General features: G+C 59.8%; 2 protein-coding genes across 7 annotated transcripts in view; one reads left to right on the top strand and one right to left on the bottom strand.

Moving 5' to 3' along the window:
* The window catches only part of MACROD1 (mono-ADP ribosylhydrolase 1), a 142674-nt gene that overhangs the window by 31928 nt on the left and 84035 nt on the right, over positions 1 to 26711 (bottom strand). The window lies entirely within an intron of this gene.
* The window catches only part of FLRT1 (fibronectin leucine rich transmembrane protein 1), a 78702-nt gene continuing 52011 nt past the window's right edge, over positions 21 to 26711 (top strand). For 2 of the 4 annotated variants that reach the window (XM_019645244.1, XM_019645240.1), the window contains exon 1: positions 21 to 320. The gene's annotated coding sequence lies outside the window, so the exon portion shown is untranslated. Of the gene's footprint in view, positions 321 to 692; positions 782 to 22120; positions 22679 to 26711 lie in introns of those variants that run through there. The other 2 variants (XM_019645243.1, XM_019645242.1) reach the window with 2 other exon arrangements.

The following is a 26711-nucleotide window of genomic DNA, read 5'->3' as shown; positions in this document are numbered from 1 at the left end:
GCCCTGCTCGCCGCCGCCGCTCGCGCAGGCACCGCTGCCGGCCCTCGCCCCACCGAGCGCACCCACCCGGGCACACGCACCCGGCCGCCGGGCGCACCCCCCAGCGGCTCCGCCGGGCTCCCGAGCTGGGCAGATGCGACGCCGCGCACCCCTCGCCCCGGGCCCGCCACCGCGCTCCACTGCGCGCCGGGGGCTCCTCTCCCGGGCCCCGCTGGGCGCCCTCCGGCTGCGGTTCCTGCCCGCTCCTTGGAATAACCCCTGAGGCTCCAGCCGTCGCCGCAAAGTTTCCCGAGGAGACCCGCCTCCCGGCCGCAGCGCAGGTAAGAAAGATTGCACGGGGCGGGGGCCGGGGGCTGTTCGAGCGGGACGGGGCTCCGCGGCCAGCGGGGCGGGGACTGGGAGAGCACGGAGGCGCCGCGGGGTCAGGCTGCCGGCGTTGCCCCAGCGCCGCGGGGACCACGCCGCCTTTGGGATCCGGGGTGGGGGGGCCCCGAGTCGACAGCCGAGCGCCGGCGGCACTGGCTCCGCCGCCGGGAGGCGCGGGGTGCGCGCCCGGCGGCTCCAATCTCCCCAGCCGAGGCTGGGAAGGGCGGGGACTCGGCTGGAGCCCCAGCCCGAGTCCTCGCTGCGCCCCCGGGAAGGCGGCCCGGCCCGCGAGGGGCGCCAGGTTGGGCTGGCTGGTTCCGGCTCCAGCTTCGCACCCAGGAACCCGAGGGCTTGGGGTGCGTGGAGAGAGGCAGCCGGCCGGCCCAGGCGCGGCGCTTCGGTCCCCACCAACCGCGTGAGTCACGGTTGGAGCGAGGATTTATTTTTAAAACGACTTCAAGGGGGCCATAAGCAGCCTCCAACTTCCCTCTCCTTGCGCGCGGTGGACTGTCCGCCCTGTGCGGGGCAGGGGGCTGGGGCGGTGCACCTGGCGCTGGAATGGTGGGACTGCCTGGCTGGAGGCCGGGGCAGCGGGTTTCCCCCCGCCCGAGCCGGAGGCCAGGCACACGCCCCTCCTCGCGGAAGGCTGGGGAGTGTCGTTGCCCAGCTGCAGGGAACCGTGGCTGATGAGAGCTCTCGCAGGAGGAGAAAGTTGTGGAGCAGCGACATCAGGGAGCTGCCCCAGGCTTCCCGGTGGCTCCTGAGGGCTGCGAGGCTCTCTGGGTGTGTGATTTTAAGAGAATACAGCCCAGCTGGGGTGTGCCAGGCCCCTGCAGCCCATGCTGGAGCCCTGATGTGAATAAATAAAGCCTAGGCTGGGGACGGAGGTGGGTGGATGCCGGGTCCAGCCCTGCCCCACCCTGGCACCTGCACCCTCAGGGAGGATGGAGACCTGACCCTCCTGGCACCCTCCCCAGGTGGCCTAGGAGTTGAGGAGGTGGCTGGCTGTGTGGGGGCACAGAGCCCCACAGGATGCAAGATGCCATTAGCAGCGGGATGTGGGCTGGGGCATGACCCTCCTTGCCCAGCAGGCATGAGGAAGATCGCCACACTCAGGGGCTCCAGGCTTGGGTTTCTGGAGTGAAAGCCAAGTGCATCTCTTCCTGCCAGCCCCAGGAGGAGAAGCGCAAACATCACCTGTCAGCTGGTGCCGACTCCGTGGGCGACTGTTCAGGGCTTCCTCAGAGGTTTAAAATGGAAGTGGTCTGAGCTGCCAGGGCGCACGCCCGGGAGGGGTTGCTGCCCAGCCGGGTGGGCATTGAGGGGGCCCTGGTGGGTCTGAGGGGCAGGAGGAGCCTAGAGGCTGTCACATCCTGGCTGAAGAGCCTGCCATGGGCAGGTTTGAGAGCAGGAGAGAGACGGGCAGATGGGGTGTGTGTGTGTGTGTGCTCCCCAGCCTGGGGATCCCATATAGACAGAGACTGGACACTTCCGTAAAAAGCCTCCTCAGCATGAGTTCAAGCCAGGCACGCCTGGGGCTGCCGCAGCCTGCGGGGACTGTGCCCTCGCCCTACCACTTACTGGTTGCATGTCCCTTCACCTCTCTGAGCCTCAATTTCCCTTGTTGGTGAAATGGGGTTGACTATACCCACATCCTGAGGCTGTGTTTGTGGCGCTGAGGACTGTAGTATAAAATGGGGTGAGGTGGACTAAAGGGGTCCGTCCCCAAGGACTGAGGACAACTGCAGAGGCCTTGGAGGGTTGGGGGGTCAGGTTCCCTCCAGCCAGGGGCTTTGGATGGACTTCAGCCTGACGCTGACCCTGAGCGGCAGTGGCACTTTCCCTGTGGCCCCCTCACGCCTCCTCTGGGACCTCCCATTGCAAGCCCCTGGGAGGTCCACCCAGCTTGTTTCTAAGGCAGCGGTGAGGATGGGTGCTGCCCTCCCATCATATAACCTGCTCTATGGGGAGGCCAGTAGCCTGAACGACTCAGCTCCGTGCAGACTGAGGTCTGGTGGCTGAGCCTGTGTCACCTACTGGGTGACCCCAGGCCTGCAGCCTCTGGGGACCCCGCTTCCTTCCCTGCACTGGGGGGATGCAGCAGCTGTTCCACCCCGTGAGGATGTGTGGGCACCCTGAGCGTGGGAAGGCAGGGCAGGACAGCGCACAAAAGGTGTGCTTGCTTCTAAGTGAGCTGAGAGACAGACCGGACTGGAGCTCTAGGTGGACCTGAACGGCAGGTGCCTAGGGACACACAGGCAGGCCTGGAACAGGCTGACTGGCCACAGAGGTCCAGTGCAGTGGCATTTGTTAAGTGGTTGGCCTGGTGCAGGGGAGGATGAGGCACCTGGGGCCTGCTGGGCACAGCCCCCTCTGCCCAGTCAGGTAGGGCAGAGGCAGCGGGCAGAAGCAGGGAGGAAGCAAGCTCGGTGCTGGGTGCAGCAACGCTTGGCAGGCTGTGGGCCTCTGGGGGTAGCTTGCCCCCAGCCAGGGGAAGGGGCAGATGGCTCAGGAGAGACGGTGAGCAGGTGAAGGCCCTGCCCTGCAGTGTGAATGGCCACACTGTGTGTCTCTGGGAATTGGGGACCTGCTGGCAGCTGCCATACCAGCCGCCCAGGCTGTCAGGGATGAGGTGGACCTGTCTGGGGCTGTGTGAGGGTCTGGCTGGGCCAGCCCTTCTGCCCCAGGGTGCTAGGTCTTGTGGTTCCTGGGGAGGGTGTCTGCCTGGCCTCCTGACCTCAAGGAAGTGACCGGATGTCATAGGACAACATCCTCATACGTAAAGTGGGGTAACAGCAGCACCCATCTTGCGAGTATCCACTATCAGATGATGCCTATGAAGCTTCTAGCACGGTTTATGCCTGGCAATGTGGGCCCTCTGTGTTCCCCACCCCTGGGTCATGCTGGGCCAAGGGCCCCCAACCCAGCCACCAAAGCCCATTCCCAGTGGGAGCTCACCTGCCTGCTGGCCGGGAGTGTCAGCTTTAGTGCCTGGCCCCCAGGGACAGCGGGACTGTCCAGGACTGAGGCATTGTAAACAGGGGTGAGGCTGGGGGTTTTACCCTTGGGGCCCTCCTGGGATGGGCTGAGTGAGTGTATGGACAAGAAGCAGTGACTGGAGGTCCTAAGTGCCTGCAGTGGGGTGGGTGGGGGTGGCCGCAGGGCACTCACCATCAGGAGAGGCTGCCAGGGCTCTGTGAGGGTGGGGCTGGCTCAGGCCTAAGGCCTGCTAACTGCCCTTGATGCACAGCCCTCTGTGTGGGTTTTTTTTGCGGGGGCGCCCTTGCCAGAACCTGGGTTCTTCTCCCCGAGATAAAGTTCAGGCCTGCTCCGGCTTGTGTCAGGGCACAAGGCTGCTGCATTCTGTCCTCTGCCACGGGGCAGTCACTCTGAGAAGGCTGGGATGGGGGAGCAGACCGGCCGTGTGCGCCCACCCCGCCCCAGCCGGCCTGGCATTCCCTAGCAGCAGCTGGAGCAGAGAGGGCTGCACGCAGAAGGGCAGTGTTTGTGCAGGCCTGTGTTTGCCTGAGCGGCCGGTGGATGCCTGTTTATGCCGCGGGCAGCCCCCAGAGCCCAGCCGCTCCCCGGGGTCAGCAGCGCTGCAGATGATGTCAGCATTTGGGGGCCTCAGCTCACCTTGTGGAAGTTGTTTGCTAGATTTGCTGCAGTCCTGGGTTTTGCAACTCCCACCGTTGGGCTTGTGTGTACTGCCCCGCACCCCTGAGAGCTGGGGCCAGTGAGTGTGGGGGAAGGGAGAGAAGGGGGATGGGACGTTGGGCTTAGGCATTGCTTCAGCAGGTGGGGGAGCTGGCCCACGAGGCGCTCTGCCCACCAACCACCCCTGGCTCTTCTGTCTTCTCCTTCCGCCCTTCTTTCTTGCTCTTTCATTTGTTCGTTTGTCATTCATTCATTGGGTGTTGAGCACAGGTTATGGGCCAGGCAAAATGGGCTCTGGGAGAAAAAGGGGGAATGAAAGCAGCCACAAGGCTTGCCCTCAGGGAGCGTACAATTGGGAGTGGGGGTCAGACAGAAATCAGATGCTTCCCCTCCCACTACAGAGCCTTGGGCTCTGAAGGTGAGAAGACAGCCCTGTGAGATTGGGTGACACAGGCACCGGTTGGGCACCGGATTGGGGACGGGGTGCTTCAGCCAGGACGTGAAGCAGGGCAGCAGTCGGCGAGGAGGGACGGGAACGAGGGGCCTGATGGACAGAACCAACAGAAGGGGGTCTGTGCAGACATTTGGCAGGTGTGAGAAGCATGGGGGGCTGGGGGCACGTAGCACCTGCAGGCATCTGGACTGTGGGTCTGTTCAGAGCTTGTGGTCTGTCTCCCTGGGTTCCTGCTGGCCTGTCCATCTCCGTATCTCAGGATATGGAGCCAGGGGCCCGCCTCAAGGACCATCTGCCCAGTCCTCCCGGGTGGGCCCTTGGAAGCGTGGGCTTCCTGGGCCTAGGGCGTGGGGTCCCCTGTTCCTGAGAGCTGTGGAGCCACCTACGTGGACAGGCTAACCCAGCATCTGATGGGGTGGGAGGGAGAATGTTTGGGCTTGTTTGTGATGGGGGCAGTGGCTCTGGTGTAGACAGAGGGCTGCTAGTGAGGAAGGGCGTTCCTTAGAAACTCTCTCCTGGTTCTGAATGTCCCCCAGTGTGGAGAGGGGGCACTGGACAGAGTGAGTGGTGCTGCAGGAAGAGGGAGTGAAGGCAGGGCGTCCTGGAGGCACCAGGACCCAGCTGTATGGGGCTCAGCTAACCACTAGGGGACACTGCCTCCCAGGCAGAGTGCAGGACCCAGGCAACCGGTGGCGGCCGAGGCCCGGGTGCTACAGGCTGTGCTCAGGAGAGGGGACTCCCTGGCTGGGAGGCAGTGGCTGGATTGTTTCGTGGATGGCTTTGTACTTAATTAAAACTGGGATTAAAACTGGGGTCGCCAAGGTGCTCGTCCTGGTGCTCCTGCCTGCACAGATCTAGAGAAGCAGCTCTGTGGCAGCCGTTCTTTTGCTCCCCTTCCCCTCCTTGTGCCTGAATTAATTGTTGGCACCAGATTACACAGATTTAGCAGGAGAGAGAAAGAGAGAGAAAGAGAGAGAGAGAGAGAGAGAGAGAGAGAAAGGGGGACTGACTTTGGAGAAGAGATGGCATTTATCCATAGAAGCAAATTGCTCTTGTCGATTCGTCCCCCATCGCCCTCTGCTTCTCACCCCCCATGACGCCTGGGAAATGTTGCCTGGAAAAAGGTCCTTAAAATGTTGCTGGGTACTGGTGCCAGGATGGGCTTTCCAGGGGGTGGTCTGCCAGGGGCTGCCTGGTGGAGGGAGCAGAGGGGAGAGCTCAGTTTTCATTGGCTGCGTGTGTGTGTGTGTGTGTGTGTGTGTGTGTCACATCCAGGGCCACTCTGGGTGGCGGGCGGGGAGCTGCCTGGCTGGCTGGTCCTGAGTTGTGGCAGGGCTGGGACTGAGGTCTGGCTGAGGGCAGAAGTCGTGTCTGTCTCTATTCTCTGGTGCTTCCCCAAGGCCTGGTGTGGGGCGGGCACCCAGTAGGTGCTCAGTGCCATGGAGGGTGAATAAACAGATGAAGGAATGATGAAACTATGATTGAACAACTGCCTCAGCTGGTGTGGGTGGCAGCAGAGGGTCCAACCTGCCACCTGGGACTCCAGGGGGTGCAATCCCCTGGACCAGCGGTTCTCAACCTGTGGGTCGCGACCCCTTTGGGGGTCAAACGACCCTTTCACAGAGGTCACCTAAGACCATCAGAAAACAAAAAGATACTTGCATTACGATTCATAACAGTAGCAAAATTACAGTTATAGAGTAGCAACGAAAATAATTTTATGGTTGGGGGTCACCACATCATGAGGAACTGGATTAAGGGGTCGCGGCATTAGGAAAGTTGAGAACCGCTGCCCTGGACTGAGCTGCTCTCAAGGGAAATACCCTCCTGAGTTCTGGATCAAGTGCAGACCAAGGCTCTCTGTAGGCCCTACTCAGCAGCTGCCTGCTAGCTTTTCTGGGATGACCTTGATTTACAACACACTCCTCTGTGGTCAGACCTGAGAGGCCTGGTTCTAGCTCAGGTAATTGGGCTGCTCGAAGTCCCAGGATCCTGGGACTCTGTCGTGGTCCTGAGGGTACCCGTCCCACATAGAGCACAGGGTGGACCCAGTGGCTCAGGGCCACCAGCTGGGGCTGCACCTGCCCTGAGTGAGGGGACTTAGGTTCGGCGGCAGGCAAGAGACTCACTCTCAGAAGCTGCTGTGATGGGCCAGGCCCGGAGCTGGCTACAGGGTCCGCGTCCTGACAGGGCCAGGTCAGGATGGGGACACAGATGTGCCTCGTGCTCACCCCTCTCACATGCTCACACACTTCTGCATACACAGGCTCACACCTAACTCTCCTAACTTGCCTTCCCTGAGCCATCCCAAGCCAGGATGTGAGGTGAATGAACTTCACACCCTGCCCCCCAAGATACCGCCAAGAAGAGGCTTGAGTGGCTGCCCCCACCCAGACCCAGGGCCGCTTCCTGTGCAGCCCCCCTGCTTGTCCTGCCCCCCAGACAGAGCCATCTGTTGCCCACGTGTTCTCCCCAGGTCCCTCTCTGGGGAGAGGGTGGGTACAAAGAATGAGAAGCCGGGGTGATAGCCCCTTCCCCAAACCCTGTTCCAACCAAGGCGGCCTGGCGATTGTCAGCCCTGCAGCCAAACCTCTGACCCCAGGGGAGGAGCGGGGCAGTCAGCGGGGCAGTCAGGGGCACTCAGGCGGGCACTCAGCAGGGCCTCCTGCCTGGAGCTAGCAGAGAGAGGGCTCCTAGGAGGACGGTGGGGGTCTTGGAAGCCCTTTCCCTCCTCACTGAGGCTGCACACCATATAGACTGCCCACCTGTCTCAGGGAGACAGACCACACACACTCCCCTGCCCTCCAGTCACAATGGAGCTCTCTGTACCTCAGTTTCCCCACGGCTGTTGGCCAAGGGTTTGGACCACAAGGCCCCTAAGGACCCAGCAGCACCATGGCTCTGCAACTCTGAACCCTGAGTCGCCCCAGGCTTGGGCTGTTGAGACGGCTGAGCAGTGCCATGCCCCAGCTTCCAGGAGCTTCTGACGGACAAGCTCTGCCTGGCTTGCCTTCTTCCCACTGTGAGAGCAGGGAAATGGAGGCACAGAAGAGGAATGCCTTGTCCAGGGCCATTCAGAAGTCAGGACCCAGGGCAAGGCAACGGGCTGTGGGGTGACAGTGCCCGGGCTCTGGTGTCTGGACTTGGATTCAAATCCTACCTCTGTTACTTATCAACTGGATGCCCCTGGATGCCTTACTTCCCTTCTCTGTGCCTCAGTCTCCACATCAATGAAATGGAACAACAGAGCACATGTCCCAGGGTCAGTATGAAGACTAAATATGACAGTGCCCATGGAAGGGCTCTGTGGGAACCAGTAGTTAATGCACTTGGGCAAATAGGACAGGCTCCCCCAGATGCAGGGCTGGGGTGCTGACTGCCCTGGGGCTCCAAGGAGCTCAGGGCCTGTAGAGGGGCTGCACACACTAGCCCCTAGACCTCGGAAGCACCTCATCCTTCCTGGCAGGCACTCTTACGGGACATTTGCTGAGATCCTGGCTGGCCCCTCATTGGGCAGAGGCTGGGCCTTGAGGTCTGCAACCACGCAGGTAGTGGGTGGACAGATGGGAGAAAGGAGGGGACTCCAGAGAGCTCAGCTGTGATAAGGGACAGGTTGGAGTGTAACTCTGGGGGGATTGGGGAGAACTGAGCCCCTGAGGGCTCTGGGAAGCAGTGAGGTCTGGGGGTTGGTAGGAGCCACAGGTTAGGAACCAAGTTGTAGAAACGGAGAGTGTGGGGCTCAAATGTCACCTTTTCCCAGGATGGGATGAGGTCAGGCAAGTCCCCATGGGTATTTACTGGGCACTTCCTGGGTGCCAGGCTTCCGGATGGAAGAGAGGCCATTTTACTGGCGTCAGATGGCTGCCGTTACTGAGTGTTTACTATCTACACTGCATGTCATGAAGCGCCACACTGAGGACCCTGCCTGGGCTGGTCTCCTTGAGGCTTTATAACAGCCCACTTCACAGAAGAGAAAACTGAGGCACAACAAAGTAACTGGACCAAGGTCCCTCAGCCCAGACATCGGATCGCATAAGGAGATTGTCCCGCAGTAGTAGCCCACTCAGATTGCACTTGCTCCATGCCGGCAGTATTAACTAGATTAATCCCCCAACCAACCTCTGAGGTGGGCACTCTTATCCTGATTTTACCCCAGGAAACAGGCACAGGTGAAATGACTTGCCCACCAAGGAAGGGCTGCCTTCGAGGCACACTGGTCCCAGCCCCTCCTGGGTCCTTACAAATGCTCTCAAAGATGGGAAACTGGGGTGCAGAGATGCTGGGTAACTCCGAGGTCTCTTGGGCCTGAGGTCTGTCTGTCCTGCTTTCCCCTGAGCCATGCCCCTTCCCCGAGCTGGGGACCTGCCTGGGTACATGAGCAATTTCCTCTGGCCTCAGAGCCCCGCCTCCTGGAGGGCCTCTCCCTGCCCCCACATCCCTAAGGCCCCACTGTGTGCAGCCCCAGCGCTGGCCTTGACAACATGTGACCGTCATTTAACTCCAGTGGGGGTGGGGGGAGGTATCAGGGAAAGGCTCACAGCAGAGGTGCCATTTTAGCCCCAGAGGGAGAGCCAGGTGGGGTCGGCCTGGGGTGGGGGTGGTGCAAGTGGGTCTGGCCTGTCGGGATGAGAGTGGGTCTGGGTGGTGGGGGCATAGTGCTTCTCTCCAGGCCCAGACACTGCTTGTGACGTCAGCGGTGGCCCAGCTGGGCCTGGCTGCCCCGCTGGTGCCCCGGTGCCCCAGGAGGAGCTGGGCAGTGGTGCGGGTTGGGGGGAGGTGCCCAGGAGGGCATGAGCGGCCTGTGGTCACGGAGCAATCTCCATTAGCGAGTGGCTGCAGCTCCTGGAATCCTATTAAAAGCTTTTTCATTGTTCCCTGCGATATGCTCCACTCCGCCGGGACCTGGGCATGTTGATAATTTATTTGTGGAAGGAAAAGGGGCGCAGAGTGCAGGACAGAGGGAAATGTCATTATTTACTCAGCCGCTCTCTGCAGCGCGGGCCCTTCCTGGGGAAGCTTGAGTGGGGGGCACACCATCCTCCCCCAAGTCAGGAGATGGGGTGCAGCTGGGGGGGCTGTGGCCAGGGAAGGAAGGGGCTTGGGGAGGTGAAGACTGCATCCTCTGATGACAGTCGGGGCAGAGGCCCCAGGTCCAGACCTACAGCTTAGGGGGGCCTCTCAGAGGCCTCGTTCAGCCTGACTCTGGTGCGGACTGTGTGCGTGTGGGGGGTTCCTCGCTGTTGTGACTCTGGCTTGAGTGGGGGTGGTGGCAACCTCGCTGGGCTCTGAGGGTGCAGAGTTGAGAGATGGTTCCTGGGGTCTCCGGGGTGGGGAGGGGAAACCAGTTGCTGAGTGGGGTGATTGGGGGCCCCCACATCCCTGCAGCCTCCAGCTGTGTGGCTACTCAAGTCCCTGCACCCCTGGACGCTATAAAATAGGAAGAGGCCTCGGTCTCTCTGGGGGATGGGAGGAATTCACAGCTAACAACAATATTAGCCTATTTACCAAGTTCTCAGTTTGCGTTGAGTGTCTCACGGATATCATCTCATTTAGAGCTCACAACATCTCTGTGCAGCGAACCTTAGTACTGCCTTTTTACACATGAGGAAACTGAGGCACAGGGAGTCAGTCTCTCAGCTTCTAAGTGGCAGGGGTGGGATTTCAACCCTGGCCTCTCAGCGAGATTACTGAGAGGTGGGGGCTCCACAGAGACCCAGCTCCCCCTTGGTGCCCAGCCAGCGACCTCTTCTAAGGTGAGGATGGCCTGAAGGGGGAGCAGGGGTCTCCTTCTGAAGACGCCTCAAAATGTCAAACTTAATGGTCATAGAGGCGCTGTGGGGCACGGCTGTGGTTATGACCCCCTTGCACAGAGGAGGAAACAGACTTAGAGAGGTGACGTCATTTGCACAAAGGAGGAGCAGAGTGGGATTTGAACCCCGGCTGGCTCTGGTTTCCCAAAGTATCCCCTGTGCTGGGTGCAAGGCCGCCCAGGGGGGCGGGGGAGCCTCAGGCGGTGCCAGCTTTGGGACTGGGGCTGCAGAGGGTCAGGCCCCAGCCGTTCTGCTTGGCCCAAGAACCCTTCACGCACACTCCAGACTGGCCCACACTCTAAACTGTAATGATGGGACAGGCAGATGGGATACCACATAGATGTCCCCCCATGCCCACCCCTCCAGCATAGATACATTAGAGAACGTATGTTCAATCAAGTCACTCACTGGCTCTAAGATCATCAGTTCCTGAAAACTTGAGTCCAAGGCCCTTGGCCTGGCGTTTCAGACCTTCCCAGTCCGGCCCTGGCTGGCCCAACAGCCTTTCCTCTAGTCCCTCCCCCATTAGGCCTGTGGATGACACAGCTCACACCTCTGAGCCTTCGACTGTGCTGTTCCTTGTGTCCAGAGGACCACCCTCACTCCCCACATTAGGCGAATGCCCCCTCCGGAGTGGAGCTCGCCCTGACTGTGAAGAGGAACCCACCCTTCCTGCCTCCTGTCCTCCCAGGCCACTCATTTGAGTGACATATGAAGGTGTAGGTGGCTGCAGTTTACACCTGCCGGCCTTTACTCCTCCTCCTCCCTCACCACAGGCCCCCGAGGTGCTGCTTAACCGTGGAGTGAATCTGAGATTCATTCATTCATCCAAGGCTTCCTGAGCCCGAAGCATGTTGATCAATAGCTTTCTCTTTACAGCAGCTCTGGGAGCGGGTGGCGAAATCCCATTTTATAGGAGAAAGCAAGACCCCGGGAGGTTCAGTCACCTGGCCAAGGTCACCCAGCAGGTCTGAGGTGGAGGTGGCGATGAAGCCGGGCCCCAGGCAGGAGCAATGATGGGGTGGTGATCAGTAGCATTCCCTGAGCCCTCCTGCCTGCTTGGTACTGAGGGGAGCGTTAAATGCCTGTCTCATTTGATTTTCGCAGTTGCCCAGGGATGTACTTGGAGGCTCCATTTTACAGGTGAGGAAACTGAAGCTAAGAGATGGAGGGAGGCACAGCCCAGCTCCGTGACTTCGTGAGAGCCCTGGGTGGGAGAGAGGCTTTTCCCGTATCCTATGTGTCGGGCCTGGAGCTGTCCCTTCGGAGCGGGGACAGGGGTAGGCCCTGCTTTCCCTGAGATCCCTGGAGGCCCTGCCTGGCTCTCAGGCCCGCAGCCTGCCCTGCCCGGATGTCCTCCGGGTGAGAGGAGGCTGGGGAGACGGTGTGCCCAGCAGCAGGACAGGCGTGGGCCCTGCCCCCACGGCAGCTGCCTGCCTGGCCTGGTGGCCTCACAGACAGACAGGGCTTGTGAGAGCCGGGGGCCTCCGAGGAGAGCCTGGCTCCTGCAGCAGCTGCTCAAAGGCCTCATTGTGGCAGGAGGGCCCTCCGTGGGCAGCTGCCCCCACCTCAGGCACAGACAGAACTCAGCCTTTGTGCCAGTGCACTGCCCCTGCCCTGACCCGGGGTCTTGTCTGTGAGAGGCTGGGGCCCTCCCTGGGAAGGGGCTGCCCTGGATGGTCTAGAATGGGTATGGTCTGTGTTGCCAGGATCCGGGAACCTACCCCTCCCAGCTCACTATGGAGGGGGCTGGTCCCTGGCCCAACACAGGCTGGGGGGGCAGGGGGAGGTCGAAGCTAGAGCATTAATTAATAATAACAACAGCAGCAGCAATAATAACAGCGTCTGCTGTCATTCGAGGAACTCCTGACATATGTCTGCTGAGAGGTATTTATGTGGATTATCTCACTGATCCCTCAAAGCAGCCCTACAGACGGTGCAGTTATTCACCCCATTTTAGAGCCTCAGTTTCACCCCACATCACATAACACTAAGGGGCACGCTGGGTTCTACTCTTTTTTTTTTTTTAGGATTTCATCATTTCTTTTTTGTTTAAATTAAAGTTTAAATTAAAGTTTATTGGGGTGACAACGGTTAGTCAAGTTACATAGGTTTCAAGTGTACAGTTCTGTAATACATCATCTGTCTATTGCATTGTGTGTTCACCACCCAGAGTCAGTTCTCCTTCCATCACCATATATTTGATGGAAGCAGAGCCCATTCTTAAGCACCAGGTACTGCCATTACCAGGCAAGGCCCCAAATGGCCACTATACTGTGCAGAGGCAGAGCCATCCTGCCCTGCCCCACAGAGCTCCCAACCATCTCACTTGACTTGAACTGCAGTCCTGGGTGAGGATGGCCCTGTCACCCCATTTTAGAGCCAAGGAAACTGACACTCTGAGAAATGGACAGAAGTGCCTGGCACAGGGTGGTCATGGGCAGATTGCATCTCATATTCCCCACTGTGTCCTTCCTCAGGCTTACCCTTTGGGGCCGGTGCATAGGTTGCCTGAACTTTATGGATGGGGCAACAAGGTCCTAGGCCGTGGGTGGTGGAGTAGGTGACAGAGTCCCAGCGACAGGCTTGAGGGATTTCGGGGCTGAATCTCACCCACTGCTAGTCACTCCTGGGAGGACCCTCAGAGACCATGTATTACAACCCCATTGTGTAGTCAGAGAAACTGAGGCACAGAAAGGGGGAAAGAGACTGGTCCAGGTCCCACAGCCTTGGGGATTGACCATGGGCCCACTGGCCCCAACCAACTCTGAGCACCAGGCCCAGAGCTAAGCATGGAACTGCATAACTAACTAATCCTAACAAGGACCTCATAAAGGAGGTGCTATTATCCTCATGGTACAGATGAGGAAACTGAGGCATCTGCCCCCAGGCCACACTCCCAAGGGCAGATTCCCTCTGTAGTCTAGGTCTCCTCGTCCATCAGCCCATCCTCGCTGCCTGGAGGTGCGTCCTGGGGGAAGGACAGGTGCTTTGGGTGGGGCCAGGGAGACAGCTCAGGGACCTTCTGCACGGCAGGCTGCAAACCAGCCGTGTCCTGCGGCTGAGCCTGCCTTCTCAGCCTGAGCTGGATGGGCTTGCCCACCTGTGAAATGGGCGCAGAGGCTGTGCAGCCCCTTCCTAGGGGGCCCACAGGTGAAATCCTGTCTGCAGACCCCCTCACTGCTGGGGTGGGGCTGGGCCTCCCCCACCTGCCCCCTCCCTCAGAGCTTAGTGGCCAGCCCAGGCTTGGATGTCTGATTAGAAATAATCGATGCTATTAATATTCATTCTAAGTGGCCTAGTGAAATGATGGGGGTGATCATCTGTGCCTCCTGGCCAGGGCCTAGGTGACCCCTGCAGCGAAGCCAGGTGCCAGGTTCTCAGTCCCCTCCTCAACCCTGCTGCCTCCCTCCCTGGACGCTTACACCTGGGGGACCTGAGCCCTGGAGAGAAGCAGCTCCTGGAGGACAGGCAGCCACCAGGGCTCAGTCCCAGGGCTTCGCTTGGAGGCCAGTGCTCTCCCTACCTGCCCTTCCGTGCAGGCCGCCCGAGGGCAGCTGGACAAGGCCTGCCTGCTGCCCCGGGGGTGTCCGCCGTCCCGTGGGCAGAGCCTTATGTAGCCCTCGGTAGGACACAGTGGTGCTGGCTCTGCTCCTTCCTGACCATGTGGCTGTGAACGTTTCTGTGCCCACAGCCCCTCTGTGCTTCAGTTCCTAGGGGGTACCCGGGGAGGAGAGTCCCCCTCACAGGGCTGTGTGCAAGCCTGGCACAGTGAAGGCCATGCGGCGGTTATCAGCATCACCCAGTCAGCAGACTGAGCAGGTTCCCCTCTGGCCACACTGTGCTGGGTTCCAGGTGGCTTGGCCCCCACCCCTTCACCTGAGGATTCTAACAGGGGAAAGACAGGCAGGCTCTCGGGGCCCCAGGGCAAACCGCACACACCTATTGAGGAGGGAGTGAGGACACGGCTGTGGCTCAGCGTGCAGAGGGGCCACTGGCCCTGGGCAGGGTCCCAAGCAGGGTTTTGACCCATACGGCTGACCCTCCTTTGCTGTTGTCTGAGCCGGGCCTCCCGCACTCCCAGCCTTGCTCTTGTCGCACCTCCAAGGCCTTCTCCTTGTAGTTGGCCCTGCCGATCCCCTCAGCCCCCACTCCCAAATCCTCCTTGCTCAGCCGCGCCAGGGGTACAGTCTGATGCCCCCCGCCGTGCACTCCAGCTGTCTGGGCCCACCTCCCTGGGTGGGGGTTGGCTCCATGGATGCCACCCTTGGGGTGCAGCTCCCAGAGCCCTAGGCTCCAGTCCCCCGGGCCACTCACCTAGCCACCTCTCTAGGCCTCAGTTTCCTCATCTGTAACATGGGGCCAGGGATGCCAAGATAGGATGGTGTGGGCAGAAGCTTGCCCACCACGGGTGCTCCGTCAGAGGAGGGAAAGGGTTGGTCGCTGTGGGTGAAGCAGCTCTGGGAAAACACCAATGTTGACAGCCCTCTAGGTGCCCAAGTGGGTGACGGGGTGGGTTGCAAGCCAGGGAGGAACTGGGGAGGAGGTGGAGGACTCTGGCAGCTTGGACTGACACCTTCCATGGTGACAGCCTCGTGGTGGTCCCTCCCTGGAACCTCACTCTGGCTCCTGGGCGGGCGGTAGAGCTGACGGCTGAGCAGGCTAACAGCTGTTTGAGTGGAAACTAAATCTGTCCGGGTCTGACAGATGACCACACGCCACCACTAATGCAGTTTCCGCGTGGGAGAGGCCTGGGAGCTGACGGCTGTGTGTACACCGGCCCTGGGCCCAGACACTTTTCTTTGGGCTCAGGCTCCCTGGGCTCTTGGGACACAGAAGGTCGAGGTTGGAGATCTCCTCCCTGCACAGTGGGCTGGCCAGACGGCCCTTAGGCCATCGATGGGCAGGGCTGGGGCTCAGACCCTCAGGGGTCTCTCCCACCCTCACAAACCCTAATTCATCTTAAAATAATGGACAGAGTGCCCACGGCCTCTGGTTTCACTCCCTGCTCATCCTCCAGGGACTCTGGGGCCTAACTGGGCTCCTTTGGACACTGGGGGCCACCCCCACCCCATCCCTAGGTCCTGTCTTTCCTTTATGGAGGGACTGTGAGAGGGGCAGTGAGTAAATATTCTGGGGCCACTCAGTCCCTGAACATCGTTACGTGTTTATGCCATTTCTGTTCAGATGAAAGGTTGGGGCTGCTCATGAACTTGGCTGATATCTCGGGCAGGGTTTGGCATCTCGGGCAGGGTCTCCACACCAGAGCAAATGTCTCCTTGGAGGATGTCCTCACCGTCTTCCTTCCAGTGAGAAGGAACACCCTCAGGGCCAGGGAATGGCTCTGGATAAGCCACCCCGAGCCTTCATTCTAAACTGGAGACGCTCAACTCCGAATCTTGAAGGATGGCGGGAAGCGCAAATGAGTATTGTCTGTTAAAAACCTTTTTGAGCTGTGAGGCCTTATAAAGATGAGAAGGGTTGTAAGAACTGTTTCCCTCCAGCTGTGGGAAAGATTTGAAACGTTGACATGGAGACTTGGCCTCTTCAGAGGCTGGCAGGACGGGCAGGATCAGAGTGGCGGCATAAGGACCTCAACTTCTTACCTGCCGCCCTGGGCAGGCATGGCTAATCCATCCCAGCACTCTCTCCTGCTGAGCTGGGGACCCCAGGCAGGTGTTTTGTGAAGAAAGAATGGGGTCTCAGAGAGGCAAAGCAGCTTGCCACAACCGCCAGCTTCCAGAGGTGGAGGTGGGATTTAAACCCAGTCCTCCTGACTCCAGAACTTCGCGATCATGGAAGCTGGTGGTCCAGGGGCTCCGTGCCCAGGTGGAGTTCTGCCACAGTGCTCCAAATGCCCCTGCTGAAGCTCCCCCAGCTCCCCTTGGTACAGGTGCAGTGTGGCCAGGCCATGCTCTCTCGGGGCCTGTTAACCTTTGTTGGCTACAACCTGTCTGTGCTCTGTCTAATGGTCTAATTTCGGCCTGTGCTTACATTCTGGGCGCTTAACTGCAGCCAAGCAGTGAATGTGGGATTTGTGATTCCCACCAGCATGCTGAGCCCCACTGAGGAGCGTGGGGGGCCCGGAGAGGGTCAGCAGTCACCAGGCTGATGTTGGCTGGGCACTGCAGGAAGCCCGAGGCTGGGCTCAGGGCCCTAGGAAGGGCACGCTGGGGCACAGGGGGCGCTCAGGGCCCTAGGAAGGGCACGCTGGGGTATTCGGGGGCTCAGGGCCCTAGGAAGGGCACGCTGGGGGGTAGGGGGGGCTCAGGGCCCTAGGAAGGGCATGCTGGGGCGTAGAGGGGGGCTTCCCTCTTCAGCTCTGGGCTGCTTCCGCACAGCCTCGTGCCTCATTAGGAGGTAGTTCTACTGGCTTCCAGGTTACCCTTTTAATTAAGTCAATTAATTAGTGCCTTTAATGAAGCAGATTAACCAGGCCAGGCTCTGCAAATGGGCTGTCACAGCCCACAGTTTCCTTCAGGTCAGGATTTGGAGGGGCTGCTAGGCCGTGCGTGCAGTCCTGGGGGGCTGAGGTGCTGGGTCAGGCTGGGCCAGGGGTATCTGTGTCCCCCACGGAAGTGTGGCCAGGAACTCAGGCCTGCGGGGAGGGAAAGCAGGGCTGGTCTGAGGCTGCAGGGACACCTCTAAACCCAGACTCCTCAGCACCAACAGCCCAGGGCTAGTGCTGGCAGTGGGAGGGAGACAGGCGCCCTGCCCTGAGGACCCACAAGGGACGTCTGCTCAGTGGGGTCCTTGCAGGTGTGACTGCCTGGGCGAAGGTGCGTGGGGAGCTGGAGTCCCCGCCTCTGTCCCTCGCCCTCACCTCTCTGGCCACTTCCAGCCCAGTGGGGGCTGCATGCTGAGCAGGACCCCGGGCTCCTGGGCTCCGTACAGCCACCGCTCCAGAGCTCCTTGCTTGCCTGCAGATGGAGAAGCAGACTTGGAGAAGAGAAGGGGCCTGCTCAGGGCCACCCAGGAGCTAGTGGCCCAGCTGAGAGATGAGGCCACATCGGGTTCCTCCCATGCCATCCTGCTTACCACCTGACTCGGCCTGGAGTCAGCTTCCTATGCACTAGGCACAGTGCTGAGCACTCCACGCAGGTGATGCCATTGACTCCTGTCTCCAGCCCGGTTCAGGAAGGGAGGCCCAGCCCAGGGTGGCAGAAGGTGCCCCAGCCTGGGACTGGCCCCAGACGTCTCCCACCAGGCAGGAGAGAAGGGCAGGGAGCTAGCCGGAGCCAGAGGGGAAGTCCCAGCTTAGAGAGGAGCCGCAGTTAGAGGCCTGGGAGGCCCCCAGCTCCCCGGAGATGTCTTTATGAGACGGGGACCAACTGGGGTTATGGAGAAGGTGAGGCCTCAAACACTTTTCTGCCCTTCGTGTGCCCAGCAAAAGGCACCCGAGTGAGGGGCCAGATGGCAGCCAGCTCCAGGATGGCTGGGCCGCACAGAGACAGTTGGCTCAGCTATGACCGGAGAGATTTTGGTTAGACAGAGGAAGGACTGCCTGACAGCGGGGGTTATTAGTAAGTTCGCAAAGGAAGGCAGCAGCTGGTTCCCTAGGAGACTGAGTGTGCTCGGCAGCGGGTCTGATCTGAGTGCTTTGGAAAACACACTTCCCTGTAAATCCAGGGTGGCCTACATCAACGAAGTGCGTGTCGGGCTCCTCACAGGATGCCCTTGGGGCGCTCACCCCTCCAATCCCCTCAGCCCAGGGGCGCCTGACAGAGTGCAAGCCAGCAGCTCCACACGGTGTGTGCACCGGGGCAAACTGTGGAACCTTCCTGGGCCTCCGTTTCCCCATCTTTTAAATGGGCGGGCATTTCCTGGGGAGAGAGAGGACCTTGTCTCTCACCTCTCAGGAAGACAGAAACTGCCCTCTATCTTGCTAGCCAACCTATAAACGTGCTTGCTCCTGGCCTCTGCGCCCACCTGGCAAGCCCCTTCCTGCCTTGATGGGTCCTCCCTTTGGCACTCATCCTCTCTCTCCCTGAGTGGCCAACCCTCCTCCGGTGGCACTTTTCCAGTCAGCTTTTAAGGACCTTTAGTGTCTCCTGTTAAAAATAACCCCTGAAGCTCCCTTTCCCCTCTAGCTATTGGCCTCCTTCTCTCCTTTCCTTCACAGCCACAGTTCTCAAGATGGTTGATGAATTTCCCACTGCCATTTGCCAAACCACTGCAATCTGGCTCCCACCTGCCTTTTCTGCCTTTTCTGTGCTGATATGGCCTCCTCCAGGAAGCCCTCCTTGCTTCCCCCAGCTTGGTCTAGAAGTTGACCCTCATCACAGCCAACCAGTGTGTCCTGAGAGCAGCCCTGGGCCTTAGTTGTCCCCCGAATCTGCCGTGCCCAGTACAGGACCTGGCACAGAGTCCAGCCTGGACAAGGTGCTCTTTTGGGCCCAGAGTGGGGGGTGAGGGGCAGCCAGTTTGCCTCTGATTTACCTTGAGGGAAGACTGTGGGGGGATGGGAGACAGGAACGGGAACACACACAGTCATCACATTGAGAGGCACCTCTTGGAGAACCAGCTGGAAGCAGCCCGGTTTCTGGGTGGGTGGAGTCACCCTTCATTAGCAGGAACCACAGGGGAGAGGAGCTTTGCACAGGCCAGGAGGGTAGACATAGCTGGGATGGAGATTGGGCAGCTGAGGGTCTGCCTGTCCTCATCCCACATGGCCCACCCTGCCAGGGCCAAGGAGGAAGTGGGGAGCATCTCACCCGTGTCCTTTCCCAGCACTGGGCACAACGTGACATTTTCTATCTATAGTCTGTCCCCACCAGTCAGTGAGCTCTGCGGGGGCAGGAGTCTCGGTGCTGTTCTGTTCCCCAGGGCCTCGCACATTAGACAAGCGGTGACTCTTCACAGATGGTGGGCCGTGGGGTGAGTGCCAGGTGTGTTCCCCGCTCCTCTGTGCTGCCTCAGTGTCCCCCTCTGTACAGAGGGCACGGGTCTGGGCACAGTTCTTAGCACCCGGCCTGCCTCGTGACTGTTGGGTGTGCCCTTGTCCCTTTGGGACTCCTGGAGCAGACAGGACACACACAGCAGGGAGGGGCGGAGGCCACACTGGCTCCTGCGGACAGCCATGTGGGCACGAAGGCACTCGGGGAGCTCCTGTGAGTGGAAGGCCCCCAAGATATGTTGTCAGTTCTCTGGGCCTCGGGCCTCTCATCCACAAAATGGGAGAATAGTTTGTCCTCACTGCTGGGAAGGTCGGCAGGAGGCTGTATTAAGAGAAGAGGAAGAGGAGTCTACCCTGAGCTCCCCGCCGCTGATATACAGTCAAGACAGTTGGGAGCGCAGCCTGCTTTGCTGTTTTCCGGGCCATCCAGGCCTGGATGCCATTGTCTGTGTGGCTTCGCCAGAGGACCTGTAGCAGCTGAGCCCACAAGAGAGGCCAAGACAGCCAGACCTCAGCCGTGGTCTGCAGGGCTCCAGAGCACAGACACTCCTGCCCCCTGAATCCTACCCCCGCCCCGGCTTCCAGCTCCCCTCCACCCCGGGCTCTGCTTCCGTGCCAGAAGGAACAGGCTCCCCCTTCCCAGTGGAAATTCACACCTACAGTCCAACCAAGCTGTCTGCAGGGAGGAGGATGGTGAGGAAGGGGGAGCAGTTATGGGAATAGGAGGCTGTGAAGAGGATGGACAGACAGATGGAGAGAATGAGCCCAGGTCTCCATCTGTAAGTGACAGCCAGGGGCCAGGTGGGCTACCAGCCCCGCGCCCACCCCCAGCTCTCACAGCCCAGAGGAATGCAGCTGGGTGGGGAGTCCTGAGTCTGGGACGCAGCAGGCAGGGCTGGTTGTGGTGAAGATGTACAGCCAACAGGCTGTGGGAGACAGGGACCCCTGGGGGCTGTCTTCATTAGCAGCTCCCACTAGGGGCAGTTGAGAACCCAACGGAGGTGTTAGGCCAATCCTGGGGCTCCGTGATGTGAGGTGGGTGGTATGAAACCCAGGCTGAAGTCCGGGGTCTGAGGCACCTGGGGAGGGGTCTGTCCCACCCCTTTGGGCAGGCCCCCGGTCTGTCTCATGTCTGTACCCCCTAGACTCAAGGCTCCAGGCTTGGGCTGATCTACACCCCAGGCTCACGGCCACAAGGACAGCCCCTCCTTCCCATCCCGGCATTCCTGCCCAGCTCAAGGCCTGCTCTGGATTCCTTTTGGCCTTTGCTCCAATATCACTTCCCCCAGAAGGCTCCCCTGGCCACTCCCACTGTCAGGCCTCTCCCTGCTGGCCAGTCGTCACCACACCGGTTACACTAAACAGGGCTTTTAGTGTACTTATCTGGTTCCTTAGTGCCTGGTGGCCCTGGTTACCCCTGCGCCACTCTGGGCCTCAGCTAGCCCAGGTTTATAAGGCTGAGGGAAAGGGCTCTTGTGGGAATGAAGTCTCTGGGGCCAGGTGGCTGGGGGCTGGAGTTAGGGGAGGGGCAGCCCAGTCGCCCCAACCTGTGGACTGACCGGAGGGATGCGGGACTGCGTCTGCCCTGTTTGGGCACAGCTCCTGCTTGGTAAACAGTTTCACCTGCCGAAGTGGAATTAGAACTTCACGGGAAGTCACCACTCAGTGCCAGACTTCATGCCAGCACCGAGGACAGAAAGGAGCCAGATAGCACAGTCCCAGTCCTTCCCGGCTAGTGCGGAAGCCTGGTATGGAGACGAGTCAGTGTTCTCCAGGGCCAACCAGGACTTGAACCCTGGGGGCCTTGACTCCAGGCGCATCTCCTCTCTGCCTGCTGGAAGGGGGCTTCAAACAAAGGGGACTCTCATGTCTCTGTGGCCCCCAGACGGCACATAAGTGTGCTGTGGGAGGGGCAGCCTGGCCGAGCACCTGTCACCCCTTGGCCACAGAGGAGGGCCAGGTCAGGAGAGGGGGCTGCAGAAAGGTGTCCCTTGTGCAGGGTCTCCATCTCTCTGTCTAGACCTGAGGGAGACTTTCCTAGGAAGGGGGTTCTGACAAGGCTCTTGTGGGAGGAGAAGGAAAGGGACAGTCATTTGTTGAGTATTGACTCTGTGCTTAGTGTGGTGCCAAGAGTTATGTTTATGAGCCCATTGAATTCTCACAGCAACCCCAAGCAGCCAGCAGCACCCCCACTTTACAGATGCAGAAATGGAGGCACGCATGAATTGATGAAGTCACAGGATTTCAACATAGGCAGGTCCAATCCTAAAGCCAGCTCTCTTGCCACCTGGGTGCCTCGCCATCTCTGGTCAGGAAGGGTAGCTCAGCCCTACCCTTGGCTTAGCCCCCCTGGGACAGCCGTCCCCGCTCTGATCTGTGCGCCACAGCGTGATCTGCTAATATTGGGCTGCGTTATGTGCAATTGCAAACCCGTTATAGTCCTATTTATCTAATAGATGACACCCTATCACAGCCCCCAGTGGTGCTGCATTTCTGAACATTGTCCACCCACAGAATTCTTAATCCTCTCATTTGGTGGCTGGTAGAGGGGGCAAGACATCTGAGCAGGGTGACCTGCTCCTCCTGCAGAGGGAGCCCTGGGACAGGGCAGCTGGGGACCCCTGCCAGCCCGACTAAGAGCCCCTCACTGCTCATCTCAGCTCCCAGCCTGAAGGGGTGCCTAGAAGAGGAGGCAGCCTGGGGCAGGGCTCAGCCTGGACAGTCACCTGCAGGTAGGGAGGGCCTAGGGGGTGGGGCCTGTCCACTGCTCCCCTGTATGCCAGGCTGGGTTGGGGGGGGGCATCTGCAGCTGTATACCTGGGGCGGGGGAGTATCAGGGCAGGCCTCTCTCTGGGCAGCTGTCTCGTGCCTTCCAGAAGGGGCAGCAGATGCCCCAGGCCTGGAGATACTGTGAGGACACTGGGGAGGGGGCTGCAGCTGAGCCGGCAGCTGCTGAGTGCAGTGGGCACAGCCCTGTAATTGGGCAGCCTGTTCCCAGATAAGGCCGATGACACTGAACAGCGTCCCACTCCACACGCTCTGCGGCCGCTCATTTCCTGCTCCTGTGGCCGGCGATGCCAATTACCTCGCCTTCTGCTCGCCAGAGGCGGCTTCTGGGGCTGCCAGACCATTCCTCTGTCATCGGCCCAGCCTGCGTCCTCTGTGGAGGGTGGGATGGCATGGCCGAGGCAGCATCCGGGTGAGTGGGGCCAGCAGTGGGAGGACGGCACTGGGTATGGCAGGAGGTAGGGGTGTGCCACACAGACCCAAGCCCCCCTGGGAAGGCCCTATTTTCTTTCCTGTCCTCCACCCCGAGAGTGGGGTTCACTGTTTGCTGAATGGGCTGAGGAACTGGCGAGTGGGTGTGTGAACGGAACAGACGGAGCTTCGCCCACGGCTTGTTTTCAGCAGCTTCCCAGCCTTGCCCTGCCTTCTCTGCTCCCTTCCTCTCTCCCCTCCCTGCCACGCTTTGGACTCGCGGACCTGGACCCCAAGGTGAGTCCCCGGACAAGTCATTGAGCACCTCGGACCGGTCGCCTCTAAACTGGAGTGACGGGGGCAGGGCCCTTGTGACATGGGTGTGAGGATGGGGGGGGATGGGCCCTCAGGGCGTCAGCTTGCCTGGTAGAGAGGATGCCCTCCTTTTCCTTTTTAACTTTTAAAGCATTTATTTTAGTACATGAAGAAGGGTCCAAATGAGGGATACAAAAAGTAAGTTGGTGCGAACAAGCAGAGACTTTGCGGTGGTAGCAGTGGTGTGCTGGTTTAAACACTGGTTCTGGTGGGGGCACTCCTTTAACACTCAAGTTCTGCTTATTGGATGAGGACAGGCACCCATTTTGCACTGGGGAAACTGAGGCTCACATAGGGGTTTGGCCAGTGCTGAAAGGACGGAATCCCTCTGGCCCTTCTCCACTGCGACCCCCCCCCCACCAGAGGACAGACTTGGGGGAAGAGGAGGAAGGGGCAGCCTGTCTGAAGGGGCAGAGATTGGCTTCAGACTTCCCTCACCCTTGAGGGAGGTGGGAGAAGCATGGAAGAGGTGCGGGCTGTGAAGAGGGAACATGCAGGTACTAGCTCCACTTAGGGCGGATGTGGCCAGCCACTGATTGGGTTGTGAGCACCTACTGCAAGAGGGGTGCAGCAGGGCGGGCTGCCTTGCAACCTGCAGAGGTGGTGGGAGGAGATGCCCCCGGGGTGGGAGGCTGGACAAAGAAGGTGGGTTCACCTACTCTGAGGGGGCACGCAGTCCCAGGCCTTTTCTCTGCCGGACCATGAGGTCTCCGGGGTCACCCAGGCCATCCCTGCCTGCAAGGCACTTCCACTCTTATTTGGGGGAACATGCAGCATAGAGGCTGTGGGCAGGGAGGTGTCTGTGCCAGGGGGCCTCAGGGGACCAGCCCTGCTGTGGTGCAAATGGGGAAATGGAGGCCCCAGCCCTGAGAAGGGTGGGTCACTCATCCACTCAAGGCCGAGTTCCCTCCAAGTCTGGGTGCATTCCCCCTCGGAGAGGTCTCAGACCTGCAGTTTGAGGTGGAGGGTAAGGGAGCTAGACCTTGAGGGGCCCGCCCCTAGGCGCTGACCGGTTGCCAGTCCCACCCTGACCCAGTAGGAGAAGAACCTTGACAACCCTGGGGGCGGGGACCCTGGCGCCAGGCTCCGCGTTAGGGCTCTGGCAGGGGCAGGCCGCCTGGGTGGCGCACGTGCTGGCAGGGGAGGGCGGGCACAGAGTCTAGGGGCCCCCTCTCACTCGGGGGGAGAGCGGGCAAACAACTCCCTAAGGGGCAACTAACAGACCAATTAAGCTGCCAATAAAAAATTTAATCAAGTAATAATGCACCTTACTTTGTTTAATTAGTGTTCTGTCAAGTGAATGAATATTTAAGGCGCGGGTGTCGGTGCCAGCATCTGCCCAGCGGGCAGAGAGGCCGAGCCCACATTTCAATCCGCCTGACAGCTCCCCACGCGGGCACTGATTGCCGCCACCGCTGCCCAGGAGGCCCAAGTGCCGGTTGAGGCAGGGAGCTTTCTGTCGCTGTGCAGGCCCACAACAGCTGGCTGGCCCCTGCCTGGGCCTCAGTTTACTCATCTGCAAAATGGGGGCAGGAATCCAGGGGAGCTCTGCCAGTCCTAAAAAAAATCTTGGACTGATTTTGTTCCTGGAACCCCAGCATTCCAGGCGGGTGCAGAAAACATATAGAGTCTGAGAGCCCAGTCTGTGCTGCCAGCGTCCCCCTAGCCTACTCCCCCAGGACGCCCAGCATTTGTCAGCTCCGTGGCCACAAGGTAGGAGCTGTGTGCTTGTGAGGGGAGTACCTGGAGAAGACCCCAGCCCAGCAACACCCTGGGAGATGCTCCTCCATGTGCCCCCAGCCTGAGGACCAAGAGTAGAGTAAGTCCTCCTCCGGCCTGCGGGACCCGGGGCAAGGCCTTTCTGGGCTCTACCATTCACTTGGCCTTTCATTCATTGAATAACTTGGGGGCTTTGTGCTCTGTGCCCAGCCCAGGGTTTCTTTCCCTGGAAAATGTGGGACTTGCACTGCCTCTGGAAGGCCCAGTCTAGGAACCCTGTGAATCTCAGGTCGCCCCCCTTTCCTCTCACCTCTCCCGCACCCCCAGGTGTGGGTGGTGGCCAGAGCCCTCTGGTCCACAAGTGTAGCACCGCCCTGCGCCCTGCGGGGCTTGGGGCTTGTTTGCCTGTTCCTGACCTGGGCCTGCCAGCGCACCCCTGCAGGGGGCGGGCAGGGTCTCCCCCCAACCCAGGCAGGCATCCTCAATCGCAGGCTTTTCCTTTTCTTCCTGCAAAGGGCCAGGCGCCCCCCTACTCCCCAACCACCTGAGAGCCTCGCGCTGGAAGGACTTTGGTAATTATTTGTTTCAGTTGAGCTGTTTTCAGTCTAGGCTAGGCTGAGTCTTGTAATGAGTATGGATTTGCCAGTAAATAAGTCCCCTGCTTCTAACCCCTGTAATAAATGCATTTGGAGTAATCTGGCGATCACGCGGCGTAATTGCTGGCTGTCAGGGCAGATGGATGCGTGCGCTGACTTTGCTGCTGTCCGTCCTTCCTTCGCGGTGGGCCTCCGTCCTTGCCCCCCGCTGGAAGCGAGGGCCCTTCTGGTAGGGGAGAGGAGTGGGTCTGGTCTGCTCGGCCCCAGTCCAGCCTCTGGGGCCTTGGGGTCCCTCCTGCACCCAACGGTATGGTCTTTCAAGTCACCTGCTTCTACCCTGTAGTGCCCCTGGACAGCCAGTCTCTGGATGCGCTCTGCAGTCAAAAATGCACGGTCCACGGTGCCACCCTGGACTTGTTAAATTGGATTATCTGTGGGTGGGGTTTAGGGTTCCTAGTCTGCATGTGCAAATGCCTCCCTCTAGCCCCAAGTCAGGCAGCCAGAGCACTTTTGGGAGCATCACTCAGTGGAACATTAAGTTCCAATTTCACTTTTCAGAGGAGTAAATGAGATATTCTTGGACTTCCCCCCACTCCCCTTGCTTTTCTGGTGGCTACTTTTCCAACAAACACTGCTTTGTTCATGTCTCTGAGACTTTGTCCAAGACTCTGCTTGGCGTGCCTTGGCCCTTTCCCTGCCTGGAGGATGTCCACGTGGCCTTGCTCAAATGCCCCCTCCTCCATGAAGCCTTCCCAAACTTCCCGAGACAGGGGTCCCTCCTCTGCACTCCCATGGCTGGCATCACAGTTGTTTTTTTACACAGGGGCCTGGTTCTGCCACACTATGAGGGCTGCACCTCCCATTTGCTTCTGTGAGCAGGCTTCTGCGCCTTGCACAGTGCCTGGCACACAGTAGGTGCTCAATAAACATGAAGTGCATGAATCAGTGAGCAAGTGATGAGCCTCGGCTGCCTCCAGAGGGACCCTCGAGTTTGTGGGCTGACACAGCTAAGCTTATGCAGAGATCTCAAATCCTGGGGTCTTAGGTCTTCCCACACCGTGGGACCACTTTGGCACTCTAAATGTGGAGGGGAGACACCATCCCACCTCACACAAGGCTGAAGGAAACATCACAGGTTTCAGTTAATTCAGCTCTGCCTCCTCCTGCACTCTGACACCCAAACTGGGGTGAGTGTGAGATTCTTATAACAACTTGGTCAGGGTTGACCGAACACCCACCATGTACAGGCATGGGTCCTAGGTGCTGGGGGTGGAGCCACACTGACAGATGCTGACATTTGACAAGACTGACAAACCTGCTGGGCAGGGAAGGAGCCCACTCTGCAGCAAAGCTTCTCAGGGAAGCTGCTTGTGTTAAAGGCTCTCAGGGCACTTTTCTCTGCCTTCCAGGGCCGGACCTAGGTCCAAGGCCTCAGTTGCTGTACCCAAAACCAGGGCAGCAGGAGCTGGGGGAGGCCGGAGGAGCCTTCCACCCTGGCACCAGCCCGCAGGCCAGCCTTTCCGGGTCCTGCACCTGGGCCCTGAGCCTCTCCGGTGCTCTGGCCTGGCCTGGGGCTGGGAAACCAAAGTGCCTGGCCCAGTGACAGTATGATGTGAAGGCTCAATCACTATAGTGCAGTC

Source organism: Hipposideros armiger, unplaced genomic scaffold (genome assembly GCF_001890085.2).
Source record: "Hipposideros armiger isolate ML-2016 unplaced genomic scaffold, ASM189008v1 scaffold_93, whole genome shotgun sequence".
NCBI lineage: Eukaryota > Metazoa > Chordata > Mammalia > Chiroptera > Hipposideridae > Hipposideros > Hipposideros armiger.
Note: the sequence above shows the minus strand (reverse complement) of the source record. Positions and strands in the feature narration are given on the sequence as shown.